Source organism: Nansenia antarctica, assembly GCF_963989245.1.
Source record: "Nansenia antarctica genome assembly, chromosome: 12".
NCBI lineage: Eukaryota > Metazoa > Chordata > Actinopteri > Argentiniformes > Microstomatidae > Nansenia > Nansenia antarctica.
The window spans coordinates 3,033,638-3,053,709 of record NC_137682.1 but is presented as its reverse complement, the minus strand read 5'-3'; the positions used below and the strand labels follow the sequence as shown (position 1 = coordinate 3,053,709).

The window sequence follows — 20,072 nt, the reverse complement described above, 5'->3', positions numbered from 1 at the left end:
TGTTTCCCCCTGCTTTTATATCCATTCTATGCTTGTATATGGTTTTCATATTCACTTTATGTTCTTATTCCTGTTGTAAAGCACTTTCTTTGAGCTGCATTTCTTGTATGAAAGGTGCTATATAAATACATAAAGCTTTACTTAATTAGCTACTTCCGTAAGCACGTGTTAAGTCAGCGGTCTGACTTTCGATTAACACCCTAACATGAACATAATTCATTGTTCGCCGCAATGATAGCTACATATTCTTCCTAAGCACAATCATTCTGCAAGAGGAAACTCATAGCTTACTCTCTACCAGCGTAGATTTATTTCTGGAGTCAAAATTAAAGCTGCACAAAAAAAAACTGCGTAATAGCTTCTAGGCCACAACGTGGTGGTGAAACAGTATGGATTCTTTCTAAGGCAGATCAATCAAATCAATAATCAATTCATCTGAAAATGCTATGGTTGGTTTATGTGTCTACTTAAGAAGCTAAGCGTGCATAACACCAACTGATTAACAGTGGGATATTAATTAACAGCTCCAAGCTTGCATACCATCTATGCCAGGCCTATTCAATTAGCGGCCCGGGGGCCGCATGCGGCCCAGACGCGACCCCCGATTGGCCCAGCCATAAAAGCAGAGAAAAACGTATTTCGCGAGTGTTCAGAAATTCATGCAGAAATGTCTACAATCGTAGCCTACAGAACGTGAATATAACACTCTAAACAAACTAAGCGGGGAGCTTAAAACAACAATGGATAATGGCTACAATTAATTTTATTCGCTCCACTTCGAGCCTCCAACATTATTATTATTATTAACTTATTCCGCAAGTTGCTGTCAGAAATGTCTGCTGAGCACCACGAGCTGCTTTTGCATAACGACGTCAGGTGGCTGTCCAAAGGCAAGGCACTGGAGCGTTTCTGTGATTTCAGAGAGGAGATTACAACTTTCCTCCGCAGCAGCAAGCAAACGAAGGCAGAAACACACTTGAATCGCATACTGGACGACAACTTCATGGCTGATGTCTGCTTTCTGAGCGACATATTCAAACCTGAATGACCTAAATGTGGGGCTACAACAAGGCAGAGACAAAACTGTGATTTATCTTGTGGAACAGACGCGCGTTCCAAGTCAAACTGGACCTTTTCGCGGCCGACTTGTGCACCGGCAGAATGCTGCATATTCCGACGCTCCGCAAATGCGTCTCATCCCCGGCACAAATCACAGATGTGATGACTGTTTTCATTGCGAGGTTGAAAGAGAACTTTGCTGGTCGACTGGATGGACTTGCTCTGCCCGCAGAGGTGATGGGCTTTGCCAGAGACCCGTTCACTGCTGCAATAGAAGGGGACTTATCGACGAGGGGAAATTCATACTCGACCTTGTTGACATGCAGTCATCCGTAACCATGGCACAGGAGCTTCGCACTAATGGACCTGCGAAGTTTTGGAGTGATGTCAACGTGCACCAGTTCCCTAACGTTAAGAAAGTAGCAATCCATGTGCTCAGTATGTTTGGATCAACATACACCTGTGAATCAAGCTTTTCACACATGAACACAATAAAAAGCAGCTCTCGTTGTTCCCTGACTGACAGTACTCTTCACCAATGCCTTGGGATTGCATTGACATCTTATGAGCCAAATGTCACTGCTCTTGTTCAGAATAAAACATGTCACTTCTCACACTAAGAAAGTCAGCAGGGTAAGATTAGATTAGATTAGATTCCATTTTATTGTTTAACTGTAACTGTAACTTGTTTAATTGTGCACTCAAGGTGTATTTTCATTCAGTTAAAAGCACGTTGTGCCTGGGTCAGCTATGACCAACATTTTTAATTTACAAAAGGACATTTTTTTTATTGGTATACTACTGCACACTTTTTTATGCACTTTGAGATGTGCATGGGTCAGTTGAGACCAAAATGTTGTTGTTTTACCTAAAAAGTGAAAAAAGTATTGCTATTAGGTTCTGTTCAATTACAGCTCTTTTATTGTGTTCAGTCAAGTCTTTTTGACGTTCCCGTGTCAGATGTTACCTAATTTAAAAGGAAAACTATAAATAAACTGCTTGTATTTCATTAGGCCTACATTCATTTGTGTTGGTTTGAAATGTGTCATTACCTGGTGCCTAGGCTACTGGCCGCTGAAAATGTCTGGCCCAGCTAAATATCTTGGTTTTCAAATCTGGCCCAACTGAATTTGTAATTGAATACCCCTGATCTATGCACTTTGATGTGAAGCTATAGGCTACAGCTACTAGTACACATCTAGGAGTTGAGGCATGCTCAGATCTGATGCACAATTTTAAGATGTACGGCAGATCTCATTAGTAAATGAGTGCATGTGACAATCACACGATAAAATTCAACATTTGCACGTGGCACGCAAACACAATACAGGGTATATACAGGAATCTTGAGGTTAATTTGAAAGTGACAGTTGGATCTAAGTGACAGTTGACACTAGAACAGCCGTGTCTATGTTACATACTCAGGGTATATACAGGAATCTTGAGGTTAATTTCAATGCCTTTCTAAGATTTTTTTAAAGACCGTGTCAATATTTTTCCAGACCTCACCGCCACTTTGAGCTGTAACCGTTTACATCAGTGACACCTTTAACTTAACAGTTTTAGTTTGCAATAGACTAGACCGCTATCATACAACACAATTTCCGGTTCATCTTTGTTTTTTTAATAAAACTAATAAATTCACGAACTTTTACTAAAGGTTTTTAGGACTCAAACTCTTTGGACAGAGTCTAATTCAGAAACATACCTACAAAAGTCAAGACCTCATAAAATCGTGATAAGACTTTTGAATACTTATTAAGGGTCTTGATTTTCCCCAAAATTGATTTATCAACTTTTAAAACTTTTCACGACACCGTGGATACCCTGATAACACGCACGTACCTGTTGTTGTTGTAATCAGCAGAGAGAGACATGGTCCGTCTACAGGCGCGCGGCTGGAATGAAAAGATCGATGGTGAGACGCAGACACGTGACTTTATACTGCCGCGGACTATTTTCAGTGAGTAAGTAACACAACTCGATCTATTCAGCAGTATATTCTCAACATAACAGCATAACAAATTGCTTATATATTAAATGTAAAGTATTAATGTGTTTAAAATTGTAACATGTAATCGGTAATCTTTGATCAGGCAAATAACATCTCAACTATATTGCCTAGCGGAAGGATATTGCAGTATATTTGGCATGTGCTTGGGTTTCTACGGAGGCTCTAACAAGTCAAAATTGGTGTACAGGAAACGGTATCCTGTCGAACCACGTGGGTGTGCAGACTTTGACTTCAACCAATCAAGGTATTGATAGGCAGTTTATTAGAACCAAGTTGAATGAGCCATCTATGCATGTAGATCCACACACTGATATCCTTGAGAAATGTGACTGCCTGTTTGAAGATGTCCTTTTGTTTTGTGATCAAGATTTTTTTATTGCTTTTAACAACACATAACAAGGAAGGGAGGAAAAAAAAGAAAGAAAACAAAAAAGAAAAGGGGTAGTGTATGACTGAATGAATGAATAGTTTAATGACCACACGACGTAGGTCGGTGGAATTTGTTGTCGGTACAGCTCAAACAGCAGTGTCAAAAAACATACACACATTGTACATGACTATTACATGGACATGAACACACATAACCACAAGACAAGAACATAATTACAATTTACAATTTATACAGTAGCAGACAAGTCACAGCCAAATAGTAGAAATACAACACAATCCGGATTGGGGTAAATGGAGAATCAAATCACAGAGCAGTCAGGTTGGTCAAGTTCAATGAATAAGCCTTCCACGCATCAACTGTACTGGGCCTTGCTTTGTTCCGAAGATGTCCTTTTGTTGGTATTTGTACCAATGTGGGGGCAAGTAGATAAAAAGTAGATTTCAATCTTGTTCAACTTTATTGATTAGACTAATAATAATAATAATAATAATAATATGGAGCCTTATGGTTGATAATTAATATCCCACAATATTTGTAGCATTAGACAGGGCAGATATATTGGGTAGTATTACAGTTATTAAAGGGGTTGGGCTTTACGTGGTCTTAAACCGAATAATCCAGGAAAAGTGTGCTATCCAGCTGATTTCCAGGAGGTATTCCTTTTCGCTACACAGTGGTATTTTGGGTGTATATATATGGTACTACTATTTCCACAAAAAGCTTATACAAAAGCAAGCACAAGTGGAGTCGTTTACATATAACCCTTATGTAGCATGCACCAGTCAGTTCAAATAATCAAATACAAATCATTAAATCTGTCATGAATAGGCTACTACACATCGTGAGTTTAGAATTATAAGGTTCTATCTCAATTGTTGTCAAAATTGAGTTTTTTTTACATAATCTGATCCATTAGGTGTTTATTAATGCCTGTGTGGTGTTATTTTTAAAATGTTGACTTTTTTGAGTTAGTAATTCATTCATAAAATACAAAGGTTCCATCTCACAAGACATAATGGAATGTAAAAACTTTGACGCTCAATATCTCTGAACCACCCTAAACGGAGATAGAACCTTATCATTCTAAACGGAGATAGAACCTTATCATTCTAAACAGAGATAGAACCTTATCATTCTAAGCTCATGACATGCTGGCTTGGCCATCAGTGATAGACACAGTGGCCAACATGTCCAGCCAAATGACATGACAGCCATCTGTTGTCTCCAACTGCGCATGAGCGGAATAAGGTGGAAGAGAGCAAGGTGAGCTGGATGGGAAAAAGGGAGTCTGGCAATTACAAACATGGTATGGAAATATTAATATCTGCTTATTTCGTTACATCTGTTGCTTGTACGTCACTATCCCTGTCATATGCAATGACCATAACCCCACTGTACACTGATCTGAATCATAAACCTACGCAAATTGTTTATTTGTCAGCATTGTTTGAGGATAAAAACAAAAGGTAGAATAAAGCAGGTGTTGTAGCTTGTAGCACGGTAACAGGCAGCAAGGCAACTTCTCTCTCTTCTGGCCCAGACCAGCAGCTCTGCGTTGGTCCTCCCCCTTCCCTTCCCTGCTACAGTAACACTTTTCCAGTGTCTCAAACATCGCCGACTCTCTCACTTTTTAAAGAAGGTAAGCATACATACATCGCCCCGTTTGCTCTTCTTCCTTCGTGTTTGCACAGCTGACTAGGCTACCTCGGTGCTTCGTTCCGTCCCCCACGATCGGCATAAAAGCGTATCCTTTGTTTTTCTCCGACAAACGTTTCTGAATTCCGCTGATCGTATATGTCTGAACTCACTCACCTATGCCCACGTATCGTATAGCAGCAGATTAGCTTGATAGCTAGCTCTGCATCCCACAACAAAACAGGTCGTGTTGGTCTGACGCTTCACGGGTGTGTGTTGGGTATGCAGAAAATCCACAATGCAAGTGTTCATCCACTAGCTAAACTGCTGAATTACTGTTCAAATCAGATCTGCCACATTCATAGGCATCTCGTCAACAGTCGTATTGTAAAACGTCTCAATGTCTCTAAGGATCCGCTTGTCCTCTTCGGTGACAGTTTATAGCGACTCCTTTTCTACCAAATCGCCCACCGTGACCAATTCTGTAGAGGAAATGGAAACATTAGTCAAAGATCAATTCAAAAAAGTTTAAACTTAACATTCCAATCTCTGACTTTAAACTGTATGTTACAGAGACTGTGAATCATACATGCAAATGTACTTAGGTTATCTATGTGGTTAGGGTGTCTGCTCACTGTTTCTGTTATTTCATGTTTTTATATTGTATGTGGTGTCTTTTTAATTAAGTGCTGCTTTTCTTGGCCAGGGCTCATTTGAAAAAGAGGCTACCCGTGACGTTAGAATTATAAGGTTCTATCTCCATATTTGAAAGGAGAGAAGACATGTTATGTTATTTGTTTACATAATTATCATATTATTGAAGATGCAATCAACGTAGATTTTGTTGATATTTTTGAAGCTGTGAGTTGCTTTTAAAAGAGAGACTTGGTGGGTTTGGCCAAGAAACCCCAGTTAGAAACAAGCCTAGAGTTGCTCTTGCAGCTGTAGCTTGGCCTATAGAGCCATGGAGAGGGCTACACAGGGTCAAAGACAGTGCATGTTAAGATAGTTAATGATAAATCTGCCAAGTAGGGGTGTAACGGTTCACATATTCATACCAAAATCTTTGGTATGGAGTTTCGGTTTGCATCTTCACCAAACGAACAACGTTATATTATATCTAGATATAATCAGATCTACACGATTCACGTGGATGACCTATTTTTAAGTAAAAACAGCTAATTTAGCAGAAAGGTGACAAGTTTGCACCCCTGATACTCCTAGACAGGCAACAGCTACTTACAAGCGCCAAATGGCCACGTCCAGCTAGCGCACAGTACTGTTGGCTTGCTATTGGGGTTGCCATTACAGCCCCAAAATTATCATAATGATATTTCTAGTCTTACCTTGCGAGTGGGCTTCAGACGCACAATCTTGAGGGCAGCTGGGACCACCGTGCGCTTCCTCTGTGGAAGACAAATGAACATCAGAGACAGAAGCAACAGCTGTTCCACCAGAGGGTTGAGGGAAACATTGTGTCTCAGATAAATAAGGAGTGTTCTCAAAGTCAATACTCAAACAATGTAGGTAAAAAGAATAGCATCATCGACAGCACAGGATCAATTTTAGGGGGTTATGCTGGAAGGGGAGGGGGGGTCACAAACCTTGTCATAAGGAGGGGGGATGCCATCGAACACCTTCAGCCTCTCCAGGGCAGCCTGACCCCTCTTGGTTTTGTGGGGCAACATGCCTGTCGGGGTCAGAAAAGGAGGGGGGACACGGTCAGGGACATTCCTTGGCATTTATATTACCTCAAAGTAATAGGAGTTATTATAAAAGTTTAACATTTAACTGGAGACTCAAGTTGAATGTCATAAGACGAGAGAACAATGACAGACCACGTGACTAGCATAGTTGATGTCAGATTGTGGAGGTGAAATATGCATAGAATGTTCTACAACACCAGCACAACATTGTGGCCCGGCTTAACTCAGCAGTCAGATCCGTAGATTTGTATCATCAACATATGATCAGTTTCGGGATAAGAGTTTCATCACAGTCAAGCCAGGAACAACCGTTGTGCCAGGTTCAGCATTTATGACTACTTAAGACAATTGATGTCAACCTATTAATAAATGGCAAAGACTAGTGATAATTTTCCAACTTAATGAACCACTCTAGTACAGGGTTCCTACAAGTTTCAACAAGTCTAAGACCTTTTTAGACTTTTTTTTTTACCTCTTTGAATAGAAATGTAGACCTATTCACAACACCATGTGATCGCTTTTTGTCATCGTGCCGTAGCTTCGTTCACCAATAATTTCTCCCGGGGGCAGCGAATTAGCATTTTTTGGGGTTCCAGCTTCATTCATTTCCACATAAATAGATGTGGTCGGACTAATTTCCTTGCAGGACAAGCTAATCTATTTTTTTAGACCTAGCACCTTATTTTTTAGATCTAATAACTGAAACTTGGGACCTTTTTAGGTCTTATAAATCGGCTTGCTGGATTTTAGACTTAAAGGCTTTTTAAGACCAGCGCGGGAACCCTGTGTAAAAGCTGGAGCAGTTGGTATCTCACCTCTGACCGTCCTCCAGAAGATCCTGCTGGGAGCTCTGAAGTGGTACGGGCCACGAGAGGGGTTGGTGTTCATCCTTTTACGCAGGAAGGCAAGGTACTTCACTGTCCAAACACAGGGACAGCAGAGTCACATCCAATACTCCAAGTCAAGCAGAACATGCAAAAAGTTCTCCAGAGGTTTTAACTGTTCCTTTATGTCTCAGATGGTAGTGCATGTAAAGTATTCTCATGGTCGTTAAACTCGAATAGTTTACTGTGGTAAACATCACTGACAATAAGGAAAGCTACAGATATCTACATATACTGTAGGCCTACTGTAAGTCAGTACCCTACCGGATGAACTGCAAAAATACTTACGTTTGTTACGGTAACTTGGAGATGTTGATGCCCTCGCATCTCACAACTACCACCTTGTGGCCTAGTAGGATAATACAAACAGAATGTTACTCAAACGCAAAAAACGTGGGTAAACAGCAAGATACAGGTTTATGACACCTAAAGGTGACAAGTTTGCACCACTGGGTTACATGCAATGCATGACTTGTGCTATAGGCTAAATACAATTAGTAAAGCGGCAAGTAGCAAGTGTGCGCATCAAAGGCATTAGGCATGTAACATCCATGCTGTATAAACACATGACAACCGTCCGTTATTTCCCGAACTTTGCCCGAACCCCCTGCGAGGACCCAGGGAACAACAATACGCTCCCCGCGGCTGCTATCAGACTGGCCGCGGGAGTGAGTGTTGAGGGAGAGAGGAGACGGCAACCCTCGCTCGCCATAGACTGTATCCCTACTAGTCTCTCCTGAGCTCGGTTGTAACGTGAACCGTGGAATACAGGATATGTTAGATGCTTTACAGTAATTCCCCAAATTACCAGAAAAGGAAGTTAGATTTGTCGCTGGTCGCTTTTGACTAATTATGTCGCCAAGGGGCTCTGGAAGTTGGCAACACTGGGAGTGCGTTCTTTAAACTTCCTTGGGTACGTTAATGAAAGGTGCTGATTGGCCGAAAAGGAATTGCTCTTTCTTAAGGACCCGGATTATGGCCAGAGATATGTGCCACTAGAATCTGAGTTACTGACTTAAAATGTCCTAAAAATACAACAAAATCTAAGTTAAAGTGATTAGTGTGTTTTATTGGCATTCCCCAAAACATTTTTTTAATTCTCACGATAATATCGTGGATCGCGATTATTTTGCCCACGATAATCATGACATGACTTTTTCTAATCGTCCCACCCCTAGTTGTGACGGGTCAGGTGGCCGGCTGGCCTATACGTGGGCCAGTCGGTGAATAAGACCGGTTTTTACTTTAAGAGAACTCTAGCACACCAAGACAACGGTGTTTGTCAAGATGAGACTCTGAGTCTCTAAAAATGTTGACATTTTTGAGTTAGTAATTCATAATACAAAAGGTTCCATCTCACAAAACATAATGGAATGTAAAAATGTTGACTCAATATCTCTGAACTGCCCTAAACGGAGATAGAACCTTATCATTCTAAGCTCACGTACTGTCTCAATATGACTACCCTGGTTAAACAAAGTATTAATACTTTTTTTTTTTTTTTAAAGCCCTGTAAAGGTGCTGTACTGCCATAACAGCAAACATTTGATGACCTTTGACCTTTGAAGACATGCGTTCAGTCCAACCCTCACCAGTAGGTCCGTAGTGATGAGGACTCTGCTGGAGCCAGACCTGAACTCCCTCATGATGACGTCCCTCTGATGTCACCATGACAACCAGACCTGAACTCCCTCATGATGACGTCCCTCTGATGTCACCATGACAACCAGACCTGAACTCCCTCATGATGACGTCCCTCTCCTTCTGATCCATGTCACCATGCTAGAGGAACACAGAACCAGGTTAAAGCAGCAGGTCAGACTACAGAACACCATGGTCACATGACACTTTAGGTGTTTAAGAGCCATCACTGGCATCACATGAATCACACTGAACTGTTAATGTAGTCTTGAGAATAAGTAACAGGTTTCTAGATAGAGAAACCCATTGTGGAGCTCAGACGTTAATCTGCCAAAAGGGTGAACTGCTAAGTCATTGAGAACCTTCGCAGGGATAACCCGTTTTGGGGTTGCACTTCTGAATAGATGTAACCCTGCCAAGTAGGGGTGTAACGGTTCACGTATTCGTACCAAAATCTTTGGTATGGACTTTCAGAAAAAAAGACCCACCCAGTATGAACCAAGGTACGTACTGAACCGGATTTTTTGTGAGCCGCTATGCCCCGCCCCTACTGCCAAGTAATCTCCAACAGGGACCTGGGAGGTGCCGGGATTGTCTGACATTTGATCCCTGAATTCTAGAACTAGAACTAGAACTAGAATTCTGTGTCACAGCTTGGCTATTCTAGAAGTAGAATTGTGAGCAATACGTTCTGGTCTTACCAGGGCAGAGACAGTGAAGTCCCTAGTGTGCATCTTCTCAGTCAGCCAGTCCACTTTTCTCCTGGTGTTGAGGAAGATGACAGCCTGGGTGATGGTCAGCGCCTCATACAGGTCACACTAAGTGTCCAACTTCCACTCCTGAGGAAAAACCCCACATTATACAACAGTTAGTTCCGACCAAGTAATTTGATTGGACAAGAGGCATTCCATGAGTGCTGATATACAGTATAACAGCACTGGGACTTTTAACTATATGGATCACTCCGCCGCACATATGTTCTACTAAACTACCTAAATGACTATTAATTAGACTACATGTTGGTACTCAGGTTACTAGGCAACAGTCCATTTGAAGTTCAGTTGCAGAACAATTTTTTCGTTCTTTTTATGATTAAAAAACAAACCAATCATAATCTGTTGTCGCTTATTACTGTTAACTAATACATTGCGCTGTAGAACTGTTGTATAAAAGCAATATCACACTCGAGGTCGTGCTGTTATACTGAATATCAGCACGGCTGTGATCGTCTTCAGGTCATAAGGACCTGTGGGAGCCCAGGTTAGGGTCATAAGGACCTGTGAGAGCCCTGCTGTTCTTCTCCCAGATGTTGTGACGGGTCAGGTGGCCGGCTGGCCTATACGTGGGCCAGTCGGTGAATAGGACCGGTTTTTACTATAAGAGAACTCTAGCACACCAAGACAACGGTGTTTGTCAAGATGAGACTCTGAGTCTCTAAAAATGTTGACATTTTTGAGTTAGTAATTCATAATACAAAGGTTCCATCTCACAAAACATAATGGAATGTAAAAATGTTGACTCAATATCTCTGAACTGCCCTAAACGGAGATAGAACCTTATCATTCTAAGCTCACGTACTGTCTCAATACGACTACCCTGGTTAAATAAAGGATTAATAAAACTTGTGAAGGTGCTGTACTGCCATAACAGCAAACATTTTGATGACCTTTGAACATAAATTCAGTCCAACACTCACCAGTAGGTCCGTAGTGATAACGACTCTGCTGGAGCCAGACCTGAACTCCCTCATGATAACGTCCCTCTCCTTCTGATCCATGTCACCATGCTAGAGGAACACAGAACCAGGTTAAAGCTGCAGGTCAGACTACAGAACACCATGGTCACATGATACTTTAGGTGTTTAAGAGTCATCACTGGGCAACACATGAATCACACTGAACTGTTAATGTAGTCTTGAGAATAAGTAACAGGTTTCTAGATAGAGAAACCCATTGTGGAGCTCAGACGTTAATCTGCCAAAAGGGTGAACTGCTAAGTCATTGAGGACCTTCGCAGGGATAACCCGTTTTGGGGTTGCATTTCTGAATAGATGCAACCCTGCCAAGTAGGGGTGTAACGGTTCACGTATTCGTACCAAAATCTTTGGTATGGACTTTCAGGAAAAAAAGACCCAACCAGTATGAACCAAGGTACGTACTGAACCGGATTTTTTGTTTTTTGTGCCCCGCCCCTACTGCCAAGTAATCTCCAACAGGGACCTGGGAGGTGCCGGGATTGTCTGACATTTGATCTCTGAATTCTAGAACTAGAACTAGAATTCTGCGTCATAGCTTGGCTATTCTAGAACTAGAATTCTGAGCAATATGTTCTGGTCTTACCAGGGCAGAGACTGTGAAGTCCCTAGTGTGCATCTTCTCAGTCAGCCAGTCCACTTTTCTCCTGGTGTTGAGGAAGATGACCGCCTGGGTGATGGTCAGCGCCTCATACAGGTCACACTAAGTGTCCAACTTCCACTCCTGAGAAAAACCCACATTATACAACAGTTAGTTCCGACCAAGTAATTTGATTGGACAAGAGGCATTCCATGAGTGCTGATATACAGTATAACAGCACTGGGACTTAACTATATGCATCACTCCACCGCACAGATGTTCTAGACTACTAAATGACCGTTAATTAGACTACATGTTTGTGTTCACTTTACTAGGGAACAGTGCATTTGAAGTTCAGTTGCAGAACTATTTTTTGTTTATTTTTATGATTAAATAAACAAACAAATCATAATCTGTTGTTGCTTATTACTGTTAACTAATAATTCGCGCTGCCTGCGGCCTCGTACCTACGACCCAATCACAGCCGTGCTGATATTCAGTATAACGCACTCCCTCATGTGATATTGCTTAAACATCATTGACAGTCCCAGCTTGTCATGGTAAAGATCAATGTGAATTCTGGTCACTGTAAAAAATAAAAAATAATCTGACAAAGCACAAAATGTCAGAATCTAACAACCTAACATTCTACTTTGGAATGTCGGAATTGGAATGTCTGTAGCACAGAATCTTGAGACAAAGGACACCGGACATTAAGAAAGAGGTCCGTCCCAGTCTCAATTCCAACACTGTGCCTTTCCTCTCCTTCCTTGGTGTACCCATGCTTACATGCCCACAAGAGCCAAGCAATGACGCTTCGCTCTCACAATTTTAGCAGGGTGCTTTAAAAGAAGGGAAACAATACAATGAGTAACTCAGTACACTGGTACAACCAGGATCTAGTCATCCATCACACCCACCTCTCGATCCACATTGATGTAGAACTGCTTGATGCCCTCCAGGGTAAGCTCTTCCTTCTTCACAAGGATGGGTTCCCGCATGAACTTCTTGGTCACCTCCAGCACGTCTGCAGGCATGGTGGCAGAGAGAAGGACCACCTGAGAAGAAAAAAGATACGGATGAGCCCTCTGGTGGTGGTGGATGAGAAATGCACCGATCAGCCCTGAACTAGAATCAAAATAGGTTTTTAATCCAATGGGCCTCAAGATGGAGGCCAAAGAACATTAAGAGGTTCAACTACATCGCATTTGCAGCACAGAGCATATACAGGAATCTTGAGGTTAATTTGAAAGTGACAGTTGGATCTAAGTGACAGTTGACACAAGAACAGCCGTGTCTATGTTACCTACAAGTTAAAGCTGCAGGTCAGACTACAGAACACCATGGTCAAATGATACTTTAGGTGTTTAAGAGCCATCACTGGCATCACATGAATCACACTGAATTGTTAATGTAGTCTTGAGAATAAGTAACAGGTTTCTAGATAGAGAAACCCATTGTGGAGCTCAGACGTTAATCTGCCAAAAGGGTGAACTGCTAAGTCATTGAGGACCTTCACAGGGATAACCCATTTTGGGGTTGCATTTCTGAATAGACGTAACCCTGCCAAGTAGGGGTGTAACGGTTCACGTATTCGTACCAAAATCTTTGGTACGCTGCACACAATGCTCTGGTAGCATTACTGCATAAACCAAGATAACTCAGATTATGCAATTTTAGCCGAGTTCTTTTAAGTGGAAGTACAGTGGCATATTTAAGAAAATACTTGTACGTAATACCTCATTTTCCACTTGGTAAGAGGACAAAAAAAACAAAAAACAAGTAACCATCTGGAAATATTACTTATTCTACACGACTTACCGGTACTTGAATGTTTGGGCTCAACTTCTGGAAGATTTCATAGATTTGATCCTTGAACCCTCGTCTCAGCATCAGGGGCCCCCGATGCAGGCGTGGCATGCGGCCTCTAGCTTCTGCATCTCGCTGTGGACATTGGTGCCCCCGATGCAGGCGTGGCATGCTGCCCCCATGTGGTCTCCCAGAGACAGAATCACTTTCTGGATCTAATGGGGGGGAGAGGGTCCAAACACATACAAAGGGTCCATTGGTGACTCACCATTTGGCATTGATGCTTTTGCTCTACTATACTGCTTTCAGAGTGATCAGTAGTATACAAAAAAGTTATCAACATTATCATGTCAGTCCCGAAAGATGGTATGCCATCATGTCACTCATAATAAGTAGGTTCACACACAAGACAGAAAAGAAAGCCAGCACAACTTTCAGACCGATGCAGTCATGGTCAGACACTACACCAATCCTAAAAGGATACCCCGCCCACATCCTTTAGCTGAATTGAATGTTTTTTGCATGAGAATTAAGTAATGAAAAAAATAGTACCTTGAATATATGTCTTTGGTCAGGCCCACGCAGCCGTAGTGGAACCACTCGACAGATGCACACAACTTCATCTTCCTCCTCTTCCTCCCTGGTGCCATTCCTCCTCCCCTCAGATTCACTCTCATGAGCCTCCTCCTCCTGTTCCTGAGGCAGCTGTGAGCCTTCCTCCTCTTCATCGCTGCCCTGTGGCTGCTGAGAGAGGATCTCCTCACCCTTCAGGTCCCTGTTCTTCAGGTTGCCCAGCCAGAAGGCGTCCTGGCAGTGGTTGAGGGTGAGCATGACCTTCACTCTGTACACAAACTGCTCCAGGCTCTTCTTCAGCCCGGGGACGTGGTTGGTGAGGGCCGTGTCCTGCTTGATCTTGGAGTGTCCACACATGTGATGGAGCTGCCTGGTGCTCAGCTGCAGGGTCCTCAGCAGGCTCTGGACATCCTCCTTGTGCTTCTTAAAACTCAAAGTCCAGCAGCGGCATGCCCAGCTTCATGAACGACTCCAGGAAAAGACGCCCGTACTTCAGACACACGATGAGCACTGGTCTGCTGTCGAACACCTTGACCAGGTTGACTAGGATGTGGAAGTCTCTAACAGCAAGGTTCCATATCAGCAGTTGTGGGCCTCTGGAAGGAGGGAGGGGGGTGTGTGAGGTGGAGGGGGGCAGTTGTGGGCCTCTGGAAGGAGGGAGCCTCCCCCCCCTCTCCACTCTAACCCCCCCCCCCCACCCCGGAAGCCTCCCCCCCCCCCTGTAGGTCCAAGAACTGTTTCCTCAACGCAGACTCCTGGAACTAAATTCAAATGGAAAAGAAGTTAGGACCTCAAAGCTAGGATCTCAAAAAATAAAATGATAATACATTTGAAGTAATTGTATACAAAACAGTTCATGCATGGTTATCTTGTTTAATTCTGGACAGAAAGGTCATGGATATGCACACGCCACAAGCACAAGATTCAGACCCAATTTTGTGTATGACCTCAATGGACCCTATAGCGATAACCAGGGCTTAAAGTGGGGAAAAATCCTGTGCCTGAAACTTTTTCTTGGGGAGACGGGCAATCTGTGTGTGTGTGTGTGTGTGTGTGTGTGTGTGTGTGTGTGTGTGTGTGTGAGGAGAGACAGAGAGTGTATTAGTGTGATTCAGGACAGTGGAGCAGTGTTCTTAGCTAATTTACAGCTGGAGGAGCCTCTCTACCCCTGGCATCATCAACCACAGTTAGCATCAACCACAGTTAGCTGGTGTCATCAACCACAGTTAGCATCAACCACAGTTAGCTGTTAGCATCAACCACAGTTAGCATCAATGTCACTGTAGGGGCAATCTTGATTATCACATCCCACCATCTCTCCGTACGACACCTGGTTGCAGATGCATTAGCGGGGCTCGTTGGGGTCGTAAGTCCCTCCCACTGACCAAAAAAATAGGACTCAAGCTCTTTGGACAGTCTAATTCAGAAAAATACCAACAAAACTCAAGACCTCATAAAATCATGATAAATCAAGACCCTTAAGTATTAAAAAGACTTATCAACTTTTAATACTTTTCAAGACACCGCAGATACCCTGCATGAGAGTCTGGATCAACCAATAGGTATGGGGTTGAGTTGAGATCTTCTCATCTTACCTCAATGACACCATCAGGCTCCATCCCCTCTGGCCCCCCATGGTCTTGATGTCTTGAGCTAAATAAATGAAAGGCAGCATCAGGCAGATGTACAAACAATTCAGGAATAAATTGTTTACAAATTCATGTTATGCATTTACTTCATCTGATGCTCAAGGCTTTAAGCCAAGGCATGGTGTTGATTGGCCACCCCCAACTGTAACTACGTGGAGAACTGGACAAGCGTGATCAGTAAAGAAATTAGTCAACATGGGAAGTCAGTCCCGAAAGATGAAAGCATCATTTCACACTTGTTCCAGTTCCCCTTAATTCACTGCCAAACATTTGGGTTACGCTGAGTATACTGCCAGTCATAATAAGTAGGTTCACACAAAAGACAGAAATACAGAAAAGAAGGACAACTTTCAGACCGATGCAGTCATGGTCAGACACTACACCAATCCTAAAAGGATACCCCGCCCACTTCCTTTAGCCGAATTGAATGTTTTTTGCATGAGAATTGAAGTAATGAAAAAAATAGTACCTTGAATATATGCCTGTCCAAATATGCCAACCTGGTCTTAGACACTTAAGTGTATAATCATGACCTCAGGTACAGCATACCTGCAGAGCCAGCTCAGTGGTGGGGGCCAGCACCAGAGCCTGGGTCTTCTTCCTCTCCAGGTCGAGCTGTTGCAGGATGGAGATGGCAAACATGGCAGTCTTCCCAGTGCCTGACTGGGCTTGGGCAATGACATCATAGCCTGCCTGAGAGAAGAAAAAAAAAGAAGAGGTTCTAGAATCAGAATGCTCACTCAAGTTACAGAAATTGATGAGTGATTTTTTTTCCCCTCAAGTGATCAGTAAATATACAAAAAGTTATCAACATTTCTTTGTCAGTCCCGAAAGATGGTATGCCATCATCTCACTCAACATGGAAAAACAAAAACAATCATTAATGACAAATTACTGATATCTATATACCTTTGATGCAAGGAATGATTGCCCTCTGTTGAATGGCAGATGGTTTCTCAAAACCATATGCATATATACCCCTAAGGAGGGTCTCCTTCAGGGCCATGTCATCAAAGTTATCTGTGATCTCATTCCAGTTGCTCTGAAAAGAATAAAAAAATGTATAGGTCAGTTTTGATCAACAGGCATGACAGGGTATATACCGTTTACATCAGCGACACCTTTAACTTAACAGTTTTAGTTTGCAATAGACTAGACCACTATCATACAACAGGATTTACGGTTCATCTTTGTTTTCTAATAAAACTAATAAATTCACGAACTTTTACAAAAAAAAAAATAGGACTCAAACTCTTTGGACAGAGTCTAATTCAGAAAAATACCAACAAAACTCAAGACCTCATAAAATCGTGATAATCAAGACCCTTAAGTATTAAAAAGACTTATCAACTTTTAATACTTTTCAAGACACCGCAGATACCCTGCATGAGAGTCTGGATCAACCAATAGGTTAGGGGTTGATTTGAGATGGCATCTTACCTCAATGACGCCATCAGGCTCCATCCCCTCTGGCCCCCCATGGTCTTGATGTCTTGAGCTGCATAAATGAAAGGCAGCATCAGGCAGATGTACAAACAATTCAGGAATAAATTGTTTACAAATTCATGTTATGCATTTACTTCATCTGATGCTCAAGGTTTTAAGCCAAGGCATGGTGTTGATTGGCCACCCCCAACTCTAACCATGTGGAAAACTGGACAAGCGTGATCAGTAAAGAAATTTAGTCAACATGGGAAGTCAGTCCAGTCCCGAAAGATGAAAGCATCATTTCACACTTGTTCCAGTTCCCCTTAAAAATTCACTGCCAAACATTTGGGTTACGCTGAGTATACTGCCAGTGTCAGACATTGGGCTACTGTTTCCCCCTGCTTTTATATTCACATACAGACTGAATTAAATTGACTTTTATAAATTATTGAGCACCACTGTCTGATATAAGCACATCTTGTATTAACGTGTGATAGACCCGCCGAGGTCAAAGTAGGCTAAAGGAAGGGACAGTATACAGCGTCTGCTAAACGGCCAAATTATTTAATTACAATTATTTGAAGGTGCTTTTTAGTCAGGGTTTGGCCTAATCTATTGCATTCTGTTTGGCCATATCTACGATATGTCTCCATCTCGTGGGTTAGAGGTAACTGCAACAACAAAAAACTGTGTATCCAAGCAGAGGTTTCTACAGAGCAGGGATGACATGCATGGAGGACCAAGTCTGTCAAAATTAACAATAAATATATAGATGCATAAATGAATGTATGAACAAATAAATGAATGAATACACACAGTATAACGAAATACATTTCTATATTTATTTATTCTTTTACGCATTCATTCTTTGTTTTCCACTTTCATTCTTTGTTTTCCACATTAGCCTACATGTCCGCGGGTGGAATCGAACCGGCGACCCTGTGATCACATGGCTGACGCCTTGAAATTGGCGACGGACAACACAATAAAGTATAGCTATTACTTGAAGAAGAAAGTTCACGGTCAATAATTATTACAAAAATATCGGGTTGCTCTCTGTGGATAGTTCGGCATACAGGTCGCATTCGATAGTTGATTCGGACACGTTCGTCTCATCTCAAACTCGAACCTGCTACCATGTAATGACACGGACGTATCCACTAGACCACGGAGAAGCCACCGAATGTGGCGACGGTTTTAGGCTATTTAAAGTTTTAAAACGTTTTGTTTTTTTTGTGATCAAGTTTTTTTATTTTTAAACAACTCGACAACAAGACAGGTACATTATAAACAATAACGACACATACAACACGGCACAGTCAAATAAAACAAGAACCAAAAATAAACCACAACATTAAAAGGACGAAAAGTTTTAGAACGTTCAACAGGTAGTGGTTGGTCTAGTGGTAGTGAATGGAATCGAATTCGCGGTGCGACAAAAATCGCCATGTGCACTGGGCTTTACAAACAGATGCCTTAATGCTTTAATGAACAGGGTACATTTCCCTTCTGTTGATACTGTGTCTGTAGATAACAAACAACCTCAAAGAGGGGGGTAGTGGTGGTCTAGTGGATAGTGAGTTGGACTTGTGATCGGAAGGTTGCGAGTTCAAATCCCGCCTGAAACCACACCACTACTAGTGTGCCCTTGGGTAAGGCACTTAGCCCTCAGTTACTCCAGGGGGAATGTCCCTGTAATTGTAAATCGTTTTGGAATAAAAGCGTCTGCTAAATGGTAAAAAAAATATATAAATTACAAAATTAAATTAATGGGCCGCGACGTGGTGGTGAAACAGCATCGATTCTTCCTAAGGCAGAGCAATCAATAATCAACTCATCTGAAAATGCTATGGTGGGTTTATCTTTATCTGGCTACTTGAGAAGCTAAGCGTGCATAACACCAACTGATTAACAGTGGGATATTAACTAACAGCTCCAAGCTTGCATGCCATCTTGCATCTAGGCACTTTGATGTGAAGCTATAGGCTACAGCTACTAGTACACATCTAGGAGTTGAGGCATGGTCAGATCTGATGCAATCTGATGCTTAGCTCGCTAGCTTAGCATAGGTTAGCCCCACTGCGGTCTCTGCCGTCTGCCTTAGATCGCTAGCTTAGCATAGGTTAGTCCCACTGCGGTTAGCCCCAGGAGGCACAATTTTAAGATTTACTGCAGATCTCATTTGTAAATGAGTGCATGTGACAATCACACGAGAAAATTCAACATGTGCACGTGGCACGCAAACACAATCTGTACCTGTTGTTGTAATCAGCAGAGAGAGACATGGTCCGTCTGCAGCACAGGCACGAGGCTGGAATGAAAAGATCGATGATGGCGCAGACACGTGGCTTTATACTGGACCGGACTATTTTCAGTGAGTAAGTAACACAACTCGATCTATTCAGCAGTATATTCTCAACATAACAGCATAACTAATTGCTTATATGTTAAATGTTAAAGTATTAATGTGTTTTAAATTGTAACGTTGTAATTGCAATCTTTGATCAGGCAAATCATATCTTAACTATATTGCCTAGCCGCGGAAGGATATTGCAGTATGTTTGGCATGTGCTTGGGTTTCTACGGAGACTCAACAAGTCAAAATTGGTGAACAGGAAACAGTGTCCTGTCGAACCACGTGGGTGTGCAGACTTTTACTTCAGCCCAGCAACAGTAACACATGTAATTCAACCAATCACGTTATTGATAGGCAGTCGATTAGAACCAAGTTATGAATGAGCCAATGAGCCATGTGATCTATGCATGTACAGTAGATCCACACACTGATATCCTTGAGGAATGTGACTGCCTGTTTGAAGACGTCCTTTTGTTGGTATTTGTACCAATGTGGGGGCAAGTAGATAAAAAGTAGATTTCAATCTTGTTCAACTTTATTGATTAGACTACTACTACTACTACTAATAATAATAATAATAATAATAATAAGGAG

At 42.1% G+C, this 20,072-nt stretch overlaps 2 pseudogenes across 2 annotated transcripts; both read right to left on the bottom strand.

Annotated features, from left to right (window-relative positions):
- Positions 1-3,435: 3,435 nt before the first annotated feature.
- On the bottom strand, positions 3,436-9,335 carry LOC308168544 (large ribosomal subunit protein uL13-like; annotated as a pseudogene). The gene is made up of 6 exons (XR_013938053.1): positions 9,233-9,335; positions 7,978-8,038; positions 7,621-7,722; positions 6,704-6,789; positions 6,446-6,505; positions 3,436-5,581 (listed from the first exon to the last, which is right to left on the bottom strand). The product of XR_013938053.1 is annotated as a large ribosomal subunit protein uL13-like (transcript).
- LOC308168699 (eukaryotic initiation factor 4A-II-like) lies at positions 7,973-19,424 on the bottom strand (annotated as a pseudogene). Its single transcript, XR_013938052.1, has 9 exons — positions 19,379-19,424; positions 17,135-17,192; positions 16,604-16,736; positions 16,244-16,383; positions 13,491-13,687; positions 12,584-12,721; positions 11,670-11,807; positions 9,282-9,471; positions 7,973-8,038 (listed from the first exon to the last, which is right to left on the bottom strand). The product of XR_013938052.1 is annotated as a eukaryotic initiation factor 4A-II-like (transcript).
- Between the last annotated feature and the right edge of the window lie 648 nt (positions 19,425-20,072).